At 44.5% G+C, this 20002-nt stretch overlaps 1 long non-coding RNA gene across 1 annotated transcript in view; it reads left to right on the top strand.

The window, feature by feature from the left end:
* Positions 1–19471, top strand: part of LOC309535738 — a 110102-nt gene extending 90631 nt beyond the window's left edge. The window contains exon 3 of the long non-coding RNA XR_014221364.1: positions 18905–19471. This is a non-coding gene — a long non-coding RNA (uncharacterized lncRNA). The remainder of the gene's footprint in view (positions 1–18904) is intronic.
* The last annotated feature ends 531 nt before the right edge of the window (positions 19472–20002 follow it).

Below are 20002 nucleotides of genomic sequence, written 5' to 3' on the forward strand. Positions count from 1 at the left end.
GCGAAATCATCTATCAGGATAGATATGGCGGCCACGATTTCGCTGAAAACCCGATGTCTTAGGATTCACAACAAAGCAACGGCAAACACCTGCTAAAGACCCCCTGAAATGTTTGGCGGTGAAAACCCCACATTTCATGGCACCCCCAAAAATGAGCCTTTGGCGCCCTAACTCACGGGATCCCAATTTCTCCAAAAGTCAGACGTTGTCCGATTAACTCCAAAGTGGCGCCAAACACCCAGAGAATGCCCCCTGCAAGGTTTGGGGGTGAAAACACTACGTTTCACATCGCCCCACAAAATGAGCCCTCGACGCCGTAACCCATATGGTTGTCAGGGGCTGGACTGAGGAGGAATGGTGGGAGCCCCCACCCCAAAGACCTGCTCCACAACTTCAATTTATAAAGATTATAATCCAAGTTAACGAGATCTTCTTGCAATTAGAGGTCAAGAGATATGTAAAAGTGAGTGCTTTATATGATTCAGCCACATGGTGGAGCAATACACAAAGATTAAAGAAGCCATGATAGCCAGCTCTGAAAAGCTGGGGTGGTTTGTGTCTTCAAAGGCATGGCAGTGTGGCTTGAAGTTAATGACTTGTAACACCTCACAGTCATCATCATAATATAATAATAATAATTTATTATTTATACCCAGCCACTCTGGGCGGCTTCCAACAAAATATTAAAATAAAAAAGTCTGTCAAACATTCAAAACTTCCCAGAACAGGGCTGTCCAGGGTCCTGATGAAAGGAAGTCCAAGTCCTACTCTCTCCTACCTTGGTCAGGCCACACCTGGAGTCCTGTGTCCAGTTCTGGGCACCATCCTTTAAGAAGGATGTTGACAAGCTGGAATGTGTGCAGAGGAGGGCAACCAAGACAACCAAGGGTCTGGAAACTAAGATTGAAGAGAAACACTTGAAGGAGCTGGGGAGGTTTGGCCTGGAAAAGAGGAAACTGAGAGGAGATCTGACAGCCATCTTCCAATATCTTAAGGGCTGTGACATGGAAGAGGGAACAAGCTTGTTTTCTCCTGCTCTAGATGGTAGGACTCGAACCCATGGATTCAAGTTGTAAGGAAGGAGATTCCAACTAAACATTGATAAAAACTTTATGACAGTAAGGGCTGTTTGGCATTGGAACAGATTCCCAGGAGAGGTGGTGGACTCTCCTTCCTTGGAGGTTACTAAGCAGAGGTTGGATGGCCGTCTGCCATGGGTGCTTTTGCTGAGATTGCTGCATCACAGGGGGTTGGACTAGATGACCCTTGGTGTCCCTTCCAGCTATAAGTTTCTATGATTCTATGAAATTGATCTGGATTAATGACAGCCATCCACCAGTTTCATATGCAAAACTGCTTCCCACCCCACCCCCTTACTGATTAATATATATAAAAAATACATTAAAGTAGACAAATAATAACTTACAAAAAGGATCAATAAACGTGTCACCTTTATTATATAAACTGTTATCATAATCACATGTCAAAATTTCTTTTGTGAATGAAATAAAATGGTTTCAATCAGTTTTTAATAACCAACAATCAAATGTAGTGCTTGGGGTACAGCTTAGATCAATTCCCCCGATGTTCAGTGTCCAGGGGTTCAGTGCCTGGCACCCAGAAACTCATGGCAAAGGGGAGTCTGGCACCAAGTAACTCATAACATTTCACTTCCTTGCAAGCTAAGGAAAGCTGTTGATTGGCAGAAGACACTGGGCAGAAACAGAAAGAAACAGGGGGATGAGGGGGTCTAAGGGTGAAGTCCTGCTCCTGTCCATCCTAATACTGGACAGTTTATTACAGGATGTTGAGAAGGGTCATTTTTTACTATGAATTGAGAAACAGCAGCCATAGTCTAGGCCAGGAGTGTTTTTCCTTGGTGACACCGCCATGTTGAAAAGGGTGTGTTTGCAAGGTGTTTCCTGTCCTGTCCAGAAATGCACCGTGCTGGATGAAGCCAGCTCTAGATCCTTCCTAAATAAAAAAAATAAAAACCCACGGGAAGATATATTTGAAAAATTAATGTTAAGGGGAACAATTCACATTGTTAAGCAAGGTAGCTAAAGCAACAGGGTCAGGGCCTCCATTGTGACACGTCCCCCTGCTGAGTGACTTGGCTGAGGACTTTGGGAAGAGCAACTACTTGAGGATAGTTCAGGAGAAAGGAGGTGGTTTGTGAGAAGTAATGATGTTTTCCGGCAAAATAAAGATTTCTTCTTCTTGAGTGTAAGTAGGATGTCTAATTCTTTCTGCATTCTGCTTCTTTTGCTCTCCCTCAAGATTTAGAAACATAGGGCAGTAAGGCCGATCTGGAAAAAGCCTAGGTAAAGGTACAGGGACCCCTGACCGTTAGGTCCAGTCGCGGACGACTCTAGGGTTGCGCGCTCATCTCACCCTATAGGCTGAGGGAGCCGGCGTACAGCTTCCGGGTCATGTGGCCAGGATGACGAAGCCGCTTCTGGCAAAAGCAGAGCAGTGCACGGAAAGGCTGTTTACCTTCCCGACAGAACGGCACCTACCGTATTTTTGGCTCTATAGGACGCACCGGACCATAAGACGCACCGGATTATAGGAGGGAGAGAACAGGGGGGGGGATTCTCTCCCTCTCTGCTCAGTGTCCCTTCAGCGAAGCGGCAGGAGAAATGGAGCCCCTTCCATTTCTCCTCCCGCTTCGCTGAAGGGGCGCTGCGCAGAGAGGGAAAACTGTGCACCGACCCCTCTCGCTCTCCAGGCTTCAGACGGCTATCCGCAAGCCTTCTGAGTGCAGCGGGAACTCCTGCTGCGCTTGGAAGGCTTGCGGATAGCTGCCTGAAGCCCCCAGAGTGCAGCCTTTGAAGCCTCCACAGAGCAGCGGGGTGAAGGCACCCCGCTGCCCTGCGGAGGCTTTGCGCAGCTGACTCCAAGCTAGAACAGTGAGCCGGAGCACCGCGCAGCGCTCCTTCTGCCTGCTCTGGCTTTGGGCTTAGCTGCGCAGCCTGCATTCACTCCATAGGGCGCACACAAATTTTCCCTTAATTTTTGTTTTTTTATAATATATTTTTTATTAGCAAACCAATCAAATCACAATAGTTCCAAATTACAAAACCGAATTTTAAATTTTGGTTGGGGGTACCCATGCTTCGAGCTCAGAAAGGGATCCAATCATCTCTTATTTCTGCTGCTTTGATCATTTCCCCTTAATTTTTGGAGGGGGAAAAGTGTGTCCTATAGAGTGAAAAATACGGTATTTATCTACTTCCACTTTCGAACTGCTAGGTGACTTCAGGTGGCTATCCGCAAGCCTTCGAAGTACAGCGGGAACTCCTGCTGCGCTCCGAAAGCTTGCGGATAGCTGCCTGAAGCCAACGGATGGCAGCCTTTGAAGCCTCTGCAGAGCAGCGGGGTGAAGGCACCCCGCTGTCCTGCGGAGGCTTTGCGCAGCCATCCCCAAGCTAGAACAGTGAGACGGAGCGCTGCGCAGCGCTCCGCCTCACTGTTCTGGCTTCGGGGACGGCCTTTGAAGCCTTCGCAGGACAGCAGGGGGCCTTCACGGAGGCTTTGCGCAGCTAACCCCAAGCTAGAACAGCGAGACGGAGCGCTGCGCAGCGCTCCTTCTGCCTGCTCTGGCTTTGGGCTTAGCTGTGCAGCCTGCATTCATTCCATAGGGCGCACACAAATTTTCCCTTAATTTTTGTTTTTTTTATAATATATTTTTTATTAGCAAACCAATCAAATCACATTAGTTCCAAATTACAAAACCGAATTTTAAATTTTTGTTGGGGGTACCCATGCTTTGAGCTCTTAAAGGGATCCAATCATCTCTTATTTCTGCTGCTTTGATCATTTCCTCCATGTGAGAGAAAAGGGGGGCAGGCACTTGTGCTCAAATGAGCTTTCATACGCGGTCATCCTGCCCCACACTCACATTCCAAAATATCTGCATGCTCACCTATCCAAGAGGTGGTTGATCTTGGGCTAGGGGGTCCCAGAAGGCAGAATAAGTTGAGAAGCAAAGCCCAAGAAGTTGGAGGCATCCTCTTCGCATCCACCCAAACCCAATCTAAACAGCTTTGCTCCAGAACCAGCCCCTCCCTTCAGTTCTGTTCAGTTCAGAATGTCAGTTAAGAGGGACCACCTGTATTTTCTTGATTCTTGCCTGAGGTCATAATGGGCATGCACACTGGTATCTGTTTACCTGTAAGCACACACCTTTAGTTTATCTTTTTAAAAATAAAAATAAAATACAAGTTTCTCAGTCTACCAGCTTTGCACAAAACAGCAGCCGTTTTGTGATCCATGGCAGTGAAAACCCCACGTTTTATGGCGCCCCCTCCAAAAAAATGAGGCGTCAGTGCCCTAACCCACAGGGTCACGATTTCTCCAAAGGTCCAATGTCATCTGATTCACTCCAAAGCAGCACCAAAAACCCAGAGAATGCCCCCTGAAACATTGGGGGGGCTTTGAAAACACTACATTTCCCATTGTTAGAGTGGCATACGAAGGATGAACAAGTTAAATCAGTGATGATAGATTGGGCAAGACATGTAGGACATAACATAATGTTTGAGGATTGGGAAAGATTGTGGAAGAAAGGGGTCAAGTTCACTGCATGTACTGTACTAAAGGAAAACATAATAAAAATGATGTATAGATGGTATCCGACCCCAGTTAAATTAGCAAAGATTTATCATAACTGTGATAACCATTGCTGGAAATGTAAAGAAAACGAAGGTACTTTCTATCATATGTGGTGGACCTGCCCCAAGGTGAAAGACTTCTGGGAAAAGATTTATAATGAATTGAATAAAATGTTGAAATATACATTTACAAAGAAACCAGAGGCCTTTCTTCTTGGAATAACAGGTTTGGAATTGCCCCCAAAAGATGTTCAATTATACACTGGGCAACAATTTTTTACCTTTTGAATGTTGTCTAGATTTCTACAATTGATTTAGGGTCTTTTTGCACTGCTGAATCAGGAAATGGCATCCGTTTCTCTCCATCAGGTCAGGTTGTTGTGCTTTGTTGATTTGTAAAAAATCAGATCTTGTGACAAAATCGATTACATTTTGTGGCATTATCAGCTGATTTTTGTCAACACATATCATCCTAAATATGTTTTTAAGAGAAAATAATGTTTTTCCAACAACATCTATTGATTACCTGATAGAAACATTGATTACTGTAAACTGAATGCTGGGCATTGAGAAAGGTAAGTACACATAAGTTGCATGTTGCTTCACCATTTTTCAAACTTCAGGGCTTGAACTTCCGTTTTTTGGAACTCCTGGAATGCTCAGCGGCAGGGAGGTCTCTCTTCAGAGTCCAACAGTAGTCAGCCATCATGACTGCGTCCCAGCGACCCTGATACCTGGTCTCCATCTCTTTCATGTCCTGATGGAATCTCTCCCCCTGCTCGTCACTCATTGAACCCAGGTTCTCAGGAAACCAGTCCATATGTGAAAATAGGTAGTGCATTTCGACGCTCATGTTGCAGCCCAGGTTTCTGAAAGCAGTGAGCATGTTGTTGACAAGTTCTGCATAGTTTCTGACCTTATTGTTGCTTAGAAAGTTCTTCACTACCAGAACAAATGCCTTCCACGCTTCCAGTTCCATTTCGTTCATTGAGTTTCGGAACTCTGGATCTCTGATGAGCTGACGGATCTGAGGACCGTCAAAGATGCCAGCTTTCAACTTCTCCATGGTCAATCCTGCCACAAGTGAAGCAGTCACCATCCTTGTCCAGAGCCTTTGGTGAACTGCTTGATTAAGCCGAGCTTGATGTGCAGCGGTGGGAAGAGTATTCTGTCTCTGTCCACCAGAGGGTCGTTGATGATGTTACTTTCTTTGCAAGGCACCAATTCCTCCCGCACAGGCCAGTCCTTCTTCGTGTAATGCTGAGCACTGTCCCTACTATCCCACATGCACAGAAAACATGGGTACTTGTTGAAGCCAGACTGTTGTCCCAACAAAAAGTTCACCATCTTCAGGTCAACACAAATAAACCACTTATGCTGACCATAACCAATTTTCTCCAGCACATACTCCACTGCTTCATAGTTCTCCTTCAGTGTAGTCGAGTGAGCCAGGGGTATAGAGGCAAACTGGTTGCCGTTGTGTAGCAGAACACATTTCAGTGATCGCTTGCTGCTGTCAATGAACAGTCTCCAATCTTTGGGTTCTTAGTTGGAACATCAACGGTGGTAACTCCCCGGAAAAAAGGAGAAGAATATTTCCCATATTCAGGAAAGAGCAATGGGACATTATCTGCTTGCAGGAAATGCATGTGACTAGGCTCCACAGGAAAGTGTTAGTCAACCAGAGATGAGGCCAAGAGTTTATATCATCGGACAGAGTCAAGAAAAGAGGAGTGGTGATTTACGCAAAGGAGAGCCTAGCACCAAAATTTTTATTTAAAGATGAGCAAGGAAGAATCTTGGCAATTGAGATACAAGCACAAGGCGAAAAGGTTTTGATATTGGGAATTTATGCTCCAAATGAGGGGAAGTCAGAATTTTATAAGAAGCTGCATGAGACATTGCTGGATTTTTTGGATTATAATAACATCATCATGATGGGAGATATGAATGGGGTGGTATCTACCAACATGGACAAATCACAAAACCAAAACTTGACAAAAGACAGCAGACTACCTAAAACTTTTTTTGAGCTAACTGACAATCTGGACTTGATTGACATTTGGAGGACAAAGAACCCCCTAGGAAGAGAAGGAACATTCTTCTCTGAAGCTCATCTGTCATGGACAAGAATCGACCAAATATGGATAACTCGAGGACTGGCACCGAAGACTAGAAAAGTGGAAATCTGCCCAAAAACTTGCTCCGACCATAACGCTATGAAAATGGAAATGAGACTAACTCCAACCGGCTCCTTCAGATGGAGAATGAATGACACCTTGTTTAGAGATCAGGAAGTTATTAAGAAGGCCCAAAAGACATTAAGAGACTATTTTGAAATAAATCTGAACACTACAGTGGAAAAAAGAGTAATCTGGGACGCTAGCAAAGCTATTATGAGTGGTTTTTTGATACAACAGAACTCCATTAAGAAAAAAGCACAGAATGAGAGAAAAGATAAGATTTTGGAGAAAATAAGAGAAGGAGAAAAAAAGTTGAGACTGAAACCAAAGTCGCAGGAGATTTTGAGATAAATTAAATTTCACCAAGCTCAATATACCAAATTGGTAAATCAAGAAGTGGAGTGGAAAATCAAATCAATGAAACAAAAGACATTTGAGTCAGCAAATAAATGTGGGAAGCTGCTAGCATGGCAGCTGAAGAAGAGACAAAAACTGAACACGGTGACAAATTTAGAAAATGAAGGGAGAAATATACAAAACCCCGAAGAGATTAGAAAGTGTTTCCAGAGATACTTTAAACAACTCTATACGCAAGGGCCACAAAAAGAAACAGAGATTGATCAATTTCTAAAGAAGAATGGACTACCAAAATTAACTCAGGAAAAGAGGTCAATCCTAAATTGCAAAACAACACAACAAGAAATTGAAGGTGCCATTCAGAATATGCAACTTGGCAAGTCTCCAGGGCCAGATGGACTTACCTCAAAATATTATAAGACATTGAAAGACTATCTGACACAACCACTTTTGGAGGTTTGTAATGAGATCTTGGAGGGGAAGAAGGCACCGGAATCGTGGAAAGAAGCTTTCATCACATTGATACCTAAATCGGAAGCTGAAAAGACCCAACTTAAGAACTACCGTCCATTTCGCTCCTGAATGTGGATTACAAAATTTTTGCTGACATTTTGGCAAGTAGATTTAAAAATAGTGCTAAACGAAGTAATTCATAAAGATCAGGCAGGCTTTCTCCCAGGTAGACATTTGTTTGATAACACGAGGAACATTATTGACATTTTGGAACTTTTACAGACGAATATCAATACTAAAGCAGTGTTAATTTTTATAGATGCGGAGAAAGCATTTGATAATATTTCATGGAAGTTTATGAAGAAAAATTTGGAAGGGATGGGAGTGGGATGGGGGTTCGAAAATGGAATAGAGGCAATTTATTCAGAGCAAAAAGCTAAACTGATAGTTAACAATGTGGTGACAGAAGAGTTTATGATTGAAAAAGGAACACGACAAGGTTGCCCTATCTCCCCTCTGTTATTTATCTCGGTTCTGGAGGTTCTTTTGAACATGATTAGAGGGGACCGGTTGGTGGAAGGGATACAGGTCGGAGCCAAACAGTACAAATTAAAGGCGTTTGCAGATGACTTGGTTTTAACATTACAGGAGCCAGAATCTAGTACGAAAAGAGCTTTAGAATTGATTCATGAATTTGGTCGGTTGGCGGGATTTAAATTAAACAAGCAGAAAACTAAGGTGTTGGAAAAAAATTTGACATCCATGGAAACAGAGAGGTTTCAGAAGGAGACTGATTTAAATGTGGTTAAAAAAGTGAAATACCTAGGGGTCAACTTCTCTGCGAAAAATTTGAATTTGTTTAAAGATAACTATGAAAAATGTTGGTCAGAAATTAAAAAAGACTTAGAAATTTGGACAAGATTGAAACTTTCCTTGTTGGGCCGAATAGCCGCTATAAAGATGAATGTGTTGCCAAAAATGTTGTTCTTGTTTCAGGCCCTACAGATCGTGGACAGAATGGAATGTTTTGGAAAGTGGCAGAAAGATATTTCTAAGTTTATCTGGCAGCACAAAAAGCCCAGAATAAAATTTAAAATTTTGACCGATGCAAAGGAAAGAGGGGGGTTTGCCCTGCCGGATTTAAGGTTGCATTATGAAGCTGCAGCTTTCTGCTGGATAAAAGAGTGGTTACTCCTTGAGAACACTGATGTCCTGGATCTGGAGGGGGTTAATAATGCTTTTGGTTGGCATGCTTATTTGTGGTAGGACAAGGTAAAGATTCATAAAACTTTCAAGAACCATATTGTCAGGAAAGCAATATTTAATGTCTGGTCAAAATACAAGGATTTGTTAGAAAACAAGACTCCAAGGTGGTTGTCACCTATGGAGGCTAAGGCTCGGAAAAGACTCAATATGGAGGCTGAATGGCCGAAATATTGGGAAATAATTGAAAAGGTCGGAGAAACCTGGAGGTTGCGGAGCTTGGAGAAACTGGAGGGTAAAGTGCGAGATTGGTTACATTATGCCCAGGTTAAGGAGGTTTTCAATATGGATAAAAAGATAGGATTCCAGGTGGAAAAATCGAAATTAGAAACAGAATTGTTAGAACCTAAGACCAAGGTAATTTCAAGAATGTATAATCTGCTGTTGAAATGGAACACACAAGATGAAACAGTTAAATCAGCTATGATAAAATGGGCACAGGATATTGGATATAACATCATGTTTGCTGACTGGGAAAGGTTATGGACCACCGGTGTGAAGTTTACGGCATGTAATGCTTTGAAAGAAAATATTATGAAAATGATATACAGGTGGTACATGACCCCAGTCAAGCTTGCAAAAATATATCACCTGCATGATAACAAATGTTGGAAATGTAAGGAGACTGAAGGAACGTTTTTTCACCTGTGGTGGACCTGCCCGAAAGTGAAGGCCTTCTGGGAAGTGATTTACAATGAGTTAAAAAAGGTATTTAAGTATACCTTCCCTAAGAAGCCAGCGGCCTTCCTTTTGGGTATTGTCGACCAGAAGGTGTTAAAAAAAGACAGAGTTTTTTTAATGTATGCAACAACAGCAGCAAGAATACTCATTGCAAAATACTGGAAGTTACAAGATTTACCCACACTGGAAGAATGGCAAACGCAACTGATAGACTACATGGAGCTGGCTGAGATGACTGGCAGAATTCGAGACCTGGGAAAAGAGGAGGTGGAAGAGGACTGGAAGAAGTTTAAAGACTATTTACAAAAATTATATAAATTGCATGAATGTTAAGAAGGTGCATGAAAGGAAAGACTATGGCATCAGAAGTTTAAATGAGATATGGATGAGAATAAGTTGAAATACAAAGATGAGATATGAAGTAAAGTTATGCCAAAACTAAGCACTTAAATATTTGATGGAAATACTTACTAGAGGCATAATACATTAGAATTAGAACATAAAATTGGAAAGAAGGTAATAATTTGCTAAACATAACTTTTCTATGGAGAATCCAGGAAAGGGAAATGTGAGGAAGTCCAGTTGGTTATGGAAAATATGTATGGAAAACTGTGAGTTTTTTCTTTTCTTCTTTATATATTGTTGATAGCTATGTGTTTTGTGTCTGATATATGTTTTGCTATCTTCTTCTCTTAAAAATTCAATAAAAATATTTTTTAAAAAAACCAATCTGGATGCCAACAGTTCGGCAGAGTCCTTTGACAAGCTGAGGTCGCGAACTAGATCATTCAACTCCTTTTGGGAAAATGGATGTGGAGCATCATCTTCAAGAACCACTTCTTCTTCGTGTCCTTCAGCACTGGAGGCATCTTCGTCACTAATGTCAGGAAGTTCTCCGAAGACAGGCACTGGAATTTCATCACAATGGGGCAGGGCTCTTGAGGAGGAGGAGAAAGGGGAGGGAACTGGGAGGGGAATATATGCTCTGCGCAAATGGCTGTGAACTCATGCTTGTTTTGTGAATCTATCACAGTTGCTCCTTCTGCCACCCCGGATGGCAGAATAAAGCTTTTCTCTGAAACTATTCCTTGAGTGTCTGTTGACTCCCATTTCCCCGTCCCGGGCGCAAAGCTCTTCTCACCCGAGGCTAAAAAGGCTACCAGCAGAGTCTGTAACCTGAAGTGTATGTTAACCCGAGGTACCACTGTATCATTGAATTTGTCCATGGCAAGTCTGCGTTTATCTGCAGGTTGTTCATATGTGGTGAGTTTGTAGAAGTCCTCAATCCAATCATAGAAGGGAGACGCATTTTTATTTTTCCAGCTCACCAGTATCAGTCTTTTTACTGTGGTAAGGGCACAGAGAGTCCACTTGTATTGCCCCTTTGTCAGGTTCCATGTGTTGGGTGTATAATTCGAAAGGATATTTTGCTCGGTAAAGGTACATTTGGCCTCAGCGATGGGAGTCCAGCAAGGAATCATTTAGCCAGTGCAATGGAGGAGGAAGAGGTTGAAAATGGGAGACTTACTGGCACCTGTAGCAGCAGCAGCAGCAGCTGGAGCATGGCCTGCAGTGCCACCTGGTGGCCCACCTCGGAACTTCCATGCCCATCCCAGATTTAAAGCTTTAGGCATGTGTTTTACACACACACACACACACACACACACACACACACACACACACACACAAATAGTAATTCACAAGCAGGAAATATCCCAAACAGCTCTTCCCCTGAAATATACTCGGAGTCGAGAGTGGATTTCAGGCTCTATATTCAGCTCATAGTAGCGAGGAATGAAAGTTCCCCCACAGTATCTGCTTTATATACATTATTTACACAATGGGCTGCACGTGATTGGCTAATTCTGGGATTCTCCTGTAGCCCAATCAGGTTGTGGATTCACTTCCACCTGGAGCTGGATTGGGTGGCTCCTGCGGACCAATCAGACTGCTGCATGTTGGATCCTATTGTTCTAGGACCAATCAGACTGTAGCATTTTGGATCCTATTCAACTCAGTACATAACATCCCCACAAACCACCCCCAAATCCCCCAGCATAGGAATAGTGTGAGTGGAGGCTGGGTGCACCACATTGGAGACCCCAGGCGGAGTAGTAGGGGAATCTCATCCTTTACTTCCACACAAGGGTGACAGGCCAAATCATCTGTCAGGATAGATATGGTGGCCACGATTTCGCTGAAAACCCAATGTCTTAGGATTCACAACAAAGCAACGGCAAACACCTGCTAAAGACCCCCTGAAATGTTTGGCAGTGAAAACCCCACATTTCATGGCACCCCCAAAAATGAGCCTTTGGCGCCCTAACTCACGGGATCCCAATTTCTCCAAAAGTCAGACGTTGTCCGATTCACTCCAAAGTGGCACCAAACACCCAGAGAATGCCCCCTGCAAGGTTTGGGGGTGAAAACACTACGTTTCACATCGCCCCACAAAATGAGCCCTCGACGCCGTAACCCACATGGTTGTCAGGGGCTGGACTGAGGAGGAATGGTGGGAGCCCCCCCCCCAAGGACCTGCTCCACAACTCCAATTTATAAAGATTATAATCCAAGTTAACGAGATCTTCTTGCAATTAGAGTTCAAGAGAAACGTAAAAGTCAGTGCTTTATATGATTCAGCCACATGGTGGAGCAATACACAAAGATTAAAGAAGCCATGATAGCCAGCTCTGAAAAGCTGGGGTGGTTTGTGTCTTCAAAGGCATGGCAGTGTGGCTTGAAGTTAATGACTTGCAACACCTCACAGTCATCATCATAATATAATAATAATAATTTATTATTTATACCCAGCCACTCTGGGCGGCTTCCAACAAAATATTAAAATAAAAAAGTCTGTCAAACATTCAAAACTTCCCAGAACAGGGCTGTCCAGGGTCCTGATGAAAGGAAGTCCAAGTCCTACTCTCTCCTACCTTGGTCAGGCCACACCTGGAGTCCTGTGTCCAGTTCTGGGCACCATCATTTAAGAAGGATGTTGACAAGCTGGAATGTGTGCAGAGGAGGGCAACCAAGACAACCAAGGGTCTTGCAATTAGAGGTTAAGAGATATGTAAAAGTCTGTGCTTTATATGATTCAGCCACATGGTGGAGCAATACACAAAGATTAAAGAAGCCATGATAGCCAGCTCTGAAAAGCTGGGATGGTTTGTGTCTTCAAAGGCATGGCAGTGTGGCTTGAAGTTAATGACTTGTAACACCTCACAGTCATCATCATCATCATCATCGTCATCATCATAATAATAATTTATTATTTCTACCCAGCCGCTCTGGGCGGCTTCCAACAAAATATTAAAATAAAATAGTCTGTCAAACATTCAAAGCTTCCCAGAACAGGGCTGCCTTCAGATGTCTTCTAAATGTCAGGTAGCTGTAGCACCAACACTTTGAATTGTGCCCGGAAACATACTGAGAGCCAATGTAGGTCTTGGGGGCCACTCCCAGTCACCAGTCTAGCTGCCGCATTCTGGATTAGTTGTAGTTTCCGGGTCACCTTCAAAGGTAGCCCCACGTAGAGCGCATTGCAGTAGTCCAAGCGGGAGATAACCAGAGCATGCACCACTCTGGCGAGGCAATCCGCAGGCAGATAAGGTCTCAGCCTGCGTACTAGATGAAGCTGGTCAACAGCTGCCCTGGAGACAGAATTGACCTGCGCCTCCATGGACACCATGAACTGAAAGGTCCCGGGGGCGTTACCCTGAGCCTCAGCCACAAGGAATGTGCAGCAGCAGAAAATGGTAACGCTGTTCTAGATTGCATCTATGGAAGTTCAGGGCCCTGATGAAACGAAGTCCAAGTCCTACTCTCTCCTACCTTGGTCAGGCCACACCTGGAGTCCTGTGTCCAGTTCTGGGCAGCATCATTCAAGAAGGATGTTGACAAGCTGGAATGTGTGTAGAGGAGGGCAACCAAGACAACCAAGGGTCTGGAAACTAAGATGGAAGAGAAACACTTGAAGGAGCTGGGGAGGTTTGGCCTGGAAAAGAGGAAACTGAGAGGAGATCTGACAGCCATCTTCCAATATCTTAAGGGCTGTCACATGGAAGAGGGAACAAGCTTCTTTTCTCCTGCTCTAGATGGTAGGACTCGAACCCATGGATTCAAGTTATAAGAAAGGAGATTCCAACTAAACATTCATAAAAACTTTCTGACAGTAAGGGCTGTTTGGCATTGGAACAGATTCCCACGAGAGGTGGTGGACTCTCCTTCCTTGGAGGTTACTAAGCAGAGGTTGGAAGGCCGTCTGCCATGGATGCTTTTGCTGAGATTGCTGCATCACAGGGGGTTGGACTAGATGACCCTTGGTGTCCCTTCCAGCTATAAGTTTCTATGATTCTATGAAATTGATCTGGATTAATGACAGCCATCCACCAGTTTCATATGCAAAACTGCTTCCCACCCCACCCCCTTACTGATTAATATATATAAAAAATACATTAAAGTAGACAAATAATAACTTACAAAAAGGATCAATAAACGTGTCACCTTTATTATATAAAATGTTATCATAATCACATGTCAAAATTTCTTTTGTGAATGAAATAAAATGGTTTCAATCAGTATTTAATAACCAACAATCAAATGTAGCGCTTGGGGTACAGCTTAGATCAATTTCCCTGATGTTCAGGGTCCAGGGGTTCAGTGCCTGGCACCCAGAAACTCATGGCAAAGGGGAGTCTGGCACCAAGTAACTCATAACATTTCACTTCCTTGCAAGCTAAGGAAAGCTGTTGATTGGCAGAAGACACTGGGCAGAAACAGAAAGAAACAGGGGGATGAGGGGGTCTAAGGGTGAAGTCCTGCTCCTGTCCATCCTAATACTGGACAGATGATTACAGGATGTTGAGAAGGGTCATTTTTTACTATGAATTGAGAAACAGCAGCCATAGTCTAGGCCAGGAGTGTTTTTCCTTGGTGACACCGCCATGTTGAAAAGTGTGTGTTTGCAAGGTGTTTCCTGTCCTGTCCAGAAATGCACCGTGCTGGATGAAGCCAGCTCTAGATCCTTCCTAAATAAATAAAATAAAAACCCACTGGAAGATATATTTGAAAAATTAATGTTAAGGGGAACAATTCACATTGTTAAGCAAGGTAGCTAAAGCAACAGGGTCAGGGCCTCCATTGTGACACGTCCCCCTGCTGAGTGACTTGGCTGAGGACTTTGGGAAGAGCAACTACTTGAGGATAGTTCAGGAGAAAGGAGGTGGTTTGTGAGAAGTAATGATGTTTTCCGGCAAAATAAAGATTTCTTCTTCTTGAGTGTAAGTAGGATGTCTAATTCTTTCTGCATTCTGCTTCTTTTGCTCTCCCTCAAGATTTAGAAACATAGGGCAGTAAGGCAGATCTGGAAAAAGCCTAGGTAAAGGTACAGGTACCCCTGACCGTTAGGTCCAGTCGCGGACGACTCTAGGGTTGCGCGCTCATCTCGCTCTATAGAGCTTCCGGATCATGTGGCCAGGATGACGAAGCCGCTTCTGGCAAAAGCAGAGCAGTGCACGGAAAGGCTGTTTACCTTCCCGACAGAACGGCACCTACCGTATTTTTCACTCTATAGGACGCACCGGACCATAAGACGCACCGGATCATAGGAGGGGGAGAACGGGGGGGAGGAATTCTCTCCCTCTCTGCTCAGTGTCCCTTCAGCGAAGCGGCAGGAGAAACGGAGCCCCTTCCATTTCTCCTCCCGCTTCGCTGAAGGGGCGCTGCGCAGAGAGGGAAAACTGTGCAGCGCCTCTCCAGCAAAGCGTAGCCTGGAGAGCAAGAGGGATCGGTGTGCACCGACCCCTCTCACTCTCCAGGCTTCAGGCGGCTATCTGCAAGCCTTCTGAGTGCAGCGGGAACTCCTGCTGTGCTTGGAAGGCTTGCGGATAGCTGCCTTAAGCCCCCAGAGCGCAGCCTTTGAGGCCTCCGCAGAGCAGCGGGGTGAAGGCACCCCGCTGTCCTGCGGAGGCTTTGCGCAGCCATCCCCAAGCTAGAACAGTGAGACGGAGCGCTGCGCAGTGCTCCTTCTGCCTGCTCTGGCTTTGGGCTTAGCTGCACAGCCTGCATTCACTCCATAGGGCACACACAAATTTTCCCTTAATTTTTGTTTTTTTTATAAAATATTTTTTATTAGCAAACCAATCAAATCACATTAGTTCCAAATTACAAAACAGAATTTTAAATTTTTTTGGGGGGTACCCATGCTTCGAGCTCTTAAAGGGATCCAATCATCTCCTATTTCTGCCTCTTTGATCATTTCCCCTTAATTTTTGGAGGGGGGAAATTGCGTCTTATAGAGCGAAAAATACGGTATTTATCTACTTCCACTTTGTGCTTTCGAACTGCTAGGTTGGCAGGTGCTGGGACCGAGCCGCAGGAGCTCACCCTGTCGCGGGGATTCGAACTGCCGACCTTCTGATCAGCAAGCCCTAGGCTCTGTGGCCACCTGCGTCCCTACGGAAAAAGCCTATCGCAGACCAAATCCCCCTCCCAAACCTGGTATGTAAGGGCTTCCGGTTTTTCCGCCCTCCGTTGTGGATGTGCTTCGAGGGTTCTCCGCGCCTAGCAGCTGTTAGAGGGAACTTTGGGGGGCAACGCGGAGGCTACACGACCCCCAAAAAGGCTCTGGGCGTGGCCCAGGGCTGACATTGTCCGGCAGCGTCAAAAAAGGAACCCTTTGAAGCCCACGTCCTAACCAGGAGGTGAGTCGACAGAGAGTACCTAGACGCAAGGACACGAGCAATCCTCAGCAGCAAGCCTCCAAGTCCCAAAGGGTAAGAACGGCAGCTAACAAGGAGAGCTTGAGGAGAAGAGGGTCTGTGAGACTTATTTATACAAACTGAACTGCTCAGAAACAGACCCAAAAGACTAGCACATAAAGAGTAAAGAACGGGAGATTTTATCTTAAACATATTGGAAATCTTTCTCATTATACGTAACCATAAGCAAAGATTTCTCTAACAAGTACCAGTAAGAAAAGGAAGACAGATTCAAATTTCACTCTGCAGCAGCAGTACTAGCCCATTAAAAGAAGCTGAATTCAAGGACTTAACTTGTTTTTTACTTTGAAGTGGCTTGAGCCCAGCGAAAGCGACTGAGTTAAAAGACTTGGATTGTCAGCGCTGTTTGGGGTAAAAGAGTGGAAGTTACTGGAAAACAAAGGTAAAAAAGAAGGCAACACTTGTAATATTGAACTTATATTAAACACTAACCTATAAAGATGGCAAAGATGGCATAGCGTGGTCTAGGAGAAACGGCTGGACTAATTGGAGAATCGGGAAGAGAAGAAAAGTGGCGAAAGGAGGGGCAGAACTGCACAAAAGAGGAAAGAGACTATAAAATTAAAGATGAGCCTCTTTAGTTTGAGGAGGTAGTTTGTGAGAAAGGAAATATGTTTTCTGGTGTAATGAAGAGACTTTCTTCATATAAAGTATAAGTAGGATTCCTAATTCCTAATTCCTTCTGCATTCTGTTTCTTTTACTATCCCTCAAGATTCAGAAACATAGGGAACCAAGTCATGGTTAGATTAGTTTATAAAGATTGGCTGCGTGAGCTGCTGGTCTCCTGCTGTCATGTGCCAAAGATCCATCCCCTGGTCTGTGAGGAGGAGGAGGAAGAGATATTGGAAGAGAAATGGGAGGATGAAGTGATGGTTATGAAGATCAGAAGGAATCTTTAGTGAAGGTGAAAACAATTTATGTAAGACCAAGCGACCAGGGGATGGATGCCACCGATATATAGATGGGGAGTGTTGATCTTTGTTCTTGAGGAACAGGGAGGCCAGAGAGAATCTGGATCACTGGGATGGGGGGAGGCAGCTCCCTGATTCAAGAAGAGTTCAGGGATGGGATGAGGAAGGGAGGAAGGGAGAATAACGCAAGCCACCTGGAGATCCTTGCAGGAAAGATGGGTCATCAATGTAGTAATCAATGAAAAAATTAAGAATTTTTTCTCTTCATTTCTCTTCCAGGCAGCAATTGCAGTGAGACCAGCAGCTCCAGTACAGCTCCACCCCACTCCAAGACCCAGTTCTCCCTTCGCTCCAAACCCAAGTATCTAAATAATTAAATAATAGGGATGCGGGTGGCGCTGTGGGTTAAACCACAGAGCCTAGGACTTGCCTATCAGAAGGCTGGCGGTTCGAATCCCCACGACGGAGTGAACTCCCGTTGCTCGGTCCCTGCTCCTGCCAACCTAGCAGTTCAAAAGCACGTCAAAGTGCAAGTAGATAAATAGGTACCGCTACGGCGGGAAGGTAAAGGGCGTTTCCGTGCGCTGCTCTGGTTCAGAAGCAGCTTAGTCATGCTGGCCACATGACCCGGAAGCTGTTCATGACCGGTCTGCCAATAAAGCGAGATGAGCGCTGCAACCCCAGAGTCGGCCATGACTGGACCTAATGGTCAGGAGTCCCTTTACCTTGATATATTTCAAAAACACAGAGTCTCCAGTGTGGTCTCTCGTCACAAGGAAACAGACTTTATAAAGAGGCAACCTTTCAAACTTCTTATAAATGGAAACTGGGGAAAGCCCCCTCCAAAAGAATAGACTGTGCCCAGTGACTAGCTGATCCACATGCCTGTTCAGTTGACGCTCTAGATGCCTACTCAGTTGTTCTCCAAGGCTGTTGAAAGAGAGAATGGCCAGTGTGGCAGGCTGTGCGAGCTGCTGGCCTCCTGCTGTCGTGCCCCTAAAATCCACCCCCTGGTCTGCAAGGAGGAGGAGGAAGAGATATTGGAAGAGAAATGGAATGAGGAAGTAAATATAATGAAAGAAAGGGAGAATAGCGTAAGCCACCTGGAGATCCTTGAAGGAAAGATGGGTTGTCAACATAATAAGAAATGGAAAGATTAAAAATATTTTCTCTTCTTCTCTCTTCCGGGCAGCGACAGCAGTGAGGCCAGCAACTCCAGCACAGATCTCCCTCCCCACCAAGACCCAGTTCCCCCCTTCCCCACAAACCCAAATAGAAAAATAAAATAAAAAATCATCATCATCATTATTATTCTAATCAAGTTCCTTTACAAACATGCTATTCTGTGATCATCCTTTTATCCTAGGCGGTGCTTTTTCCTACGTTTGTGAGCATGAGTGGAAATCCTGAGTCTCGCTGCAGGAGTCGACAGTTTGGCTCCTTCCCTTGTTGTTGCTCCTAGATGGAACTGCGCATGTGCGAAGACAAGACAGAGACTTCCAAACTGGATCAATAAACGTGTCACCCGTTGTCTGAAAACCACTGTCCTAATCACATGCCAGATTGTCTTTTGTGAATGAAATAAAAATCTTTCAAATAGTTTTTTAATGTTGGCATTTGTCTGTCTTGAGAAGCAATGGAGTGCGCCTCCAGGGGTGAGGTCAAAAGTCAAGCAACAGTGTCAGCAGTCCCAAAGTGACCTCTCCAGGGAGCAAGACTGGGCAGTGTGTCTGCAGGTCCTGGGCTTCCCAGATGACAAGACTCCCTCTCTTGGCTTTGCAGATGTGTCTCCAAGGAAAGCAGAGTTAGGCACCAGTTGGGCTGCAGGAGTTGTCAGAAGGGGTTGTAAACGGCGCCATCCAACCGCCTGAGGGACTCCACTCCAGATTTGTGTAGGCTTTACTCCTTAGCCTTTTAAGCTCCCAAAGATATCCCACAAGGCAAATTAGGATCAGAGTTTTCCTTCTCCTCGATGGGCTATCTTTATAGGTGGATGAGCCCCATCTGCCCCTCACTTCCCTCCACAGCATTGCAGAAACCACCTTCTTGACCACTGGGCCCACGCTTGGTCTTGTCCGCTCAATCTGCTGGAGCCTGTCTTTGCACACAGGGGAAGTTCCTGAGCATTTGAGACTCTTTGGCTGCTCTCACCTGGTTTAGGTGGCCAGTCAAACCGTTCCCAGGATGTGGCCTCTGTCACATGCTGACCGTTTCTAGGAGCAAGAGAACAAACTTTTTATTAAAGAATGGAAATGGTTGAATGAATAGTTACAAACTGTAAACAGATTAGAACATTGGCAGGATTATTGGAATAACCTGCAGTTTAATAAGATTATATATTTAAAGCAGATGCATAAATGAAGAAATTAAGGTAATTTGGATATGCATAAGATATGAAGAATCAATTTAAGGAACTGCAGAAAGAGGGGGAAGGAAGTCAAGTTTTGAAATGTTAAAATGACTGCAAAATTATTGAAATGTATAAACTTGAAAATCATAATTTTTTTAAAAAAAATTATTTCGTCAAAAATCAGACATCATCCGTTTCACTCCCAACTGGAGCCAAAGGACACAGGCCTGGCCAGGACAGCTTTCCAGTGATAGCTTCTGCGGTGATGAGGCATGTGAGCCTCAACTGTCCTGCATCTACTCCAGCTGAGGAATCACACACCTCCTCCCCAAGCTAGTGAGCCCCACCTGGGCTGTGGGTCCTTGCCTTCCATCCCTCCCAACTGACAGTTGTTAGTTCTGGAATCCT

This window comes from Podarcis vaucheri, assembly GCF_965113315.1.
Source record: "Podarcis vaucheri genome assembly, chromosome: 6".
Taxonomy (NCBI): Eukaryota; Metazoa; Chordata; class Lepidosauria; order Squamata; family Lacertidae; genus Podarcis; species Podarcis vaucheri.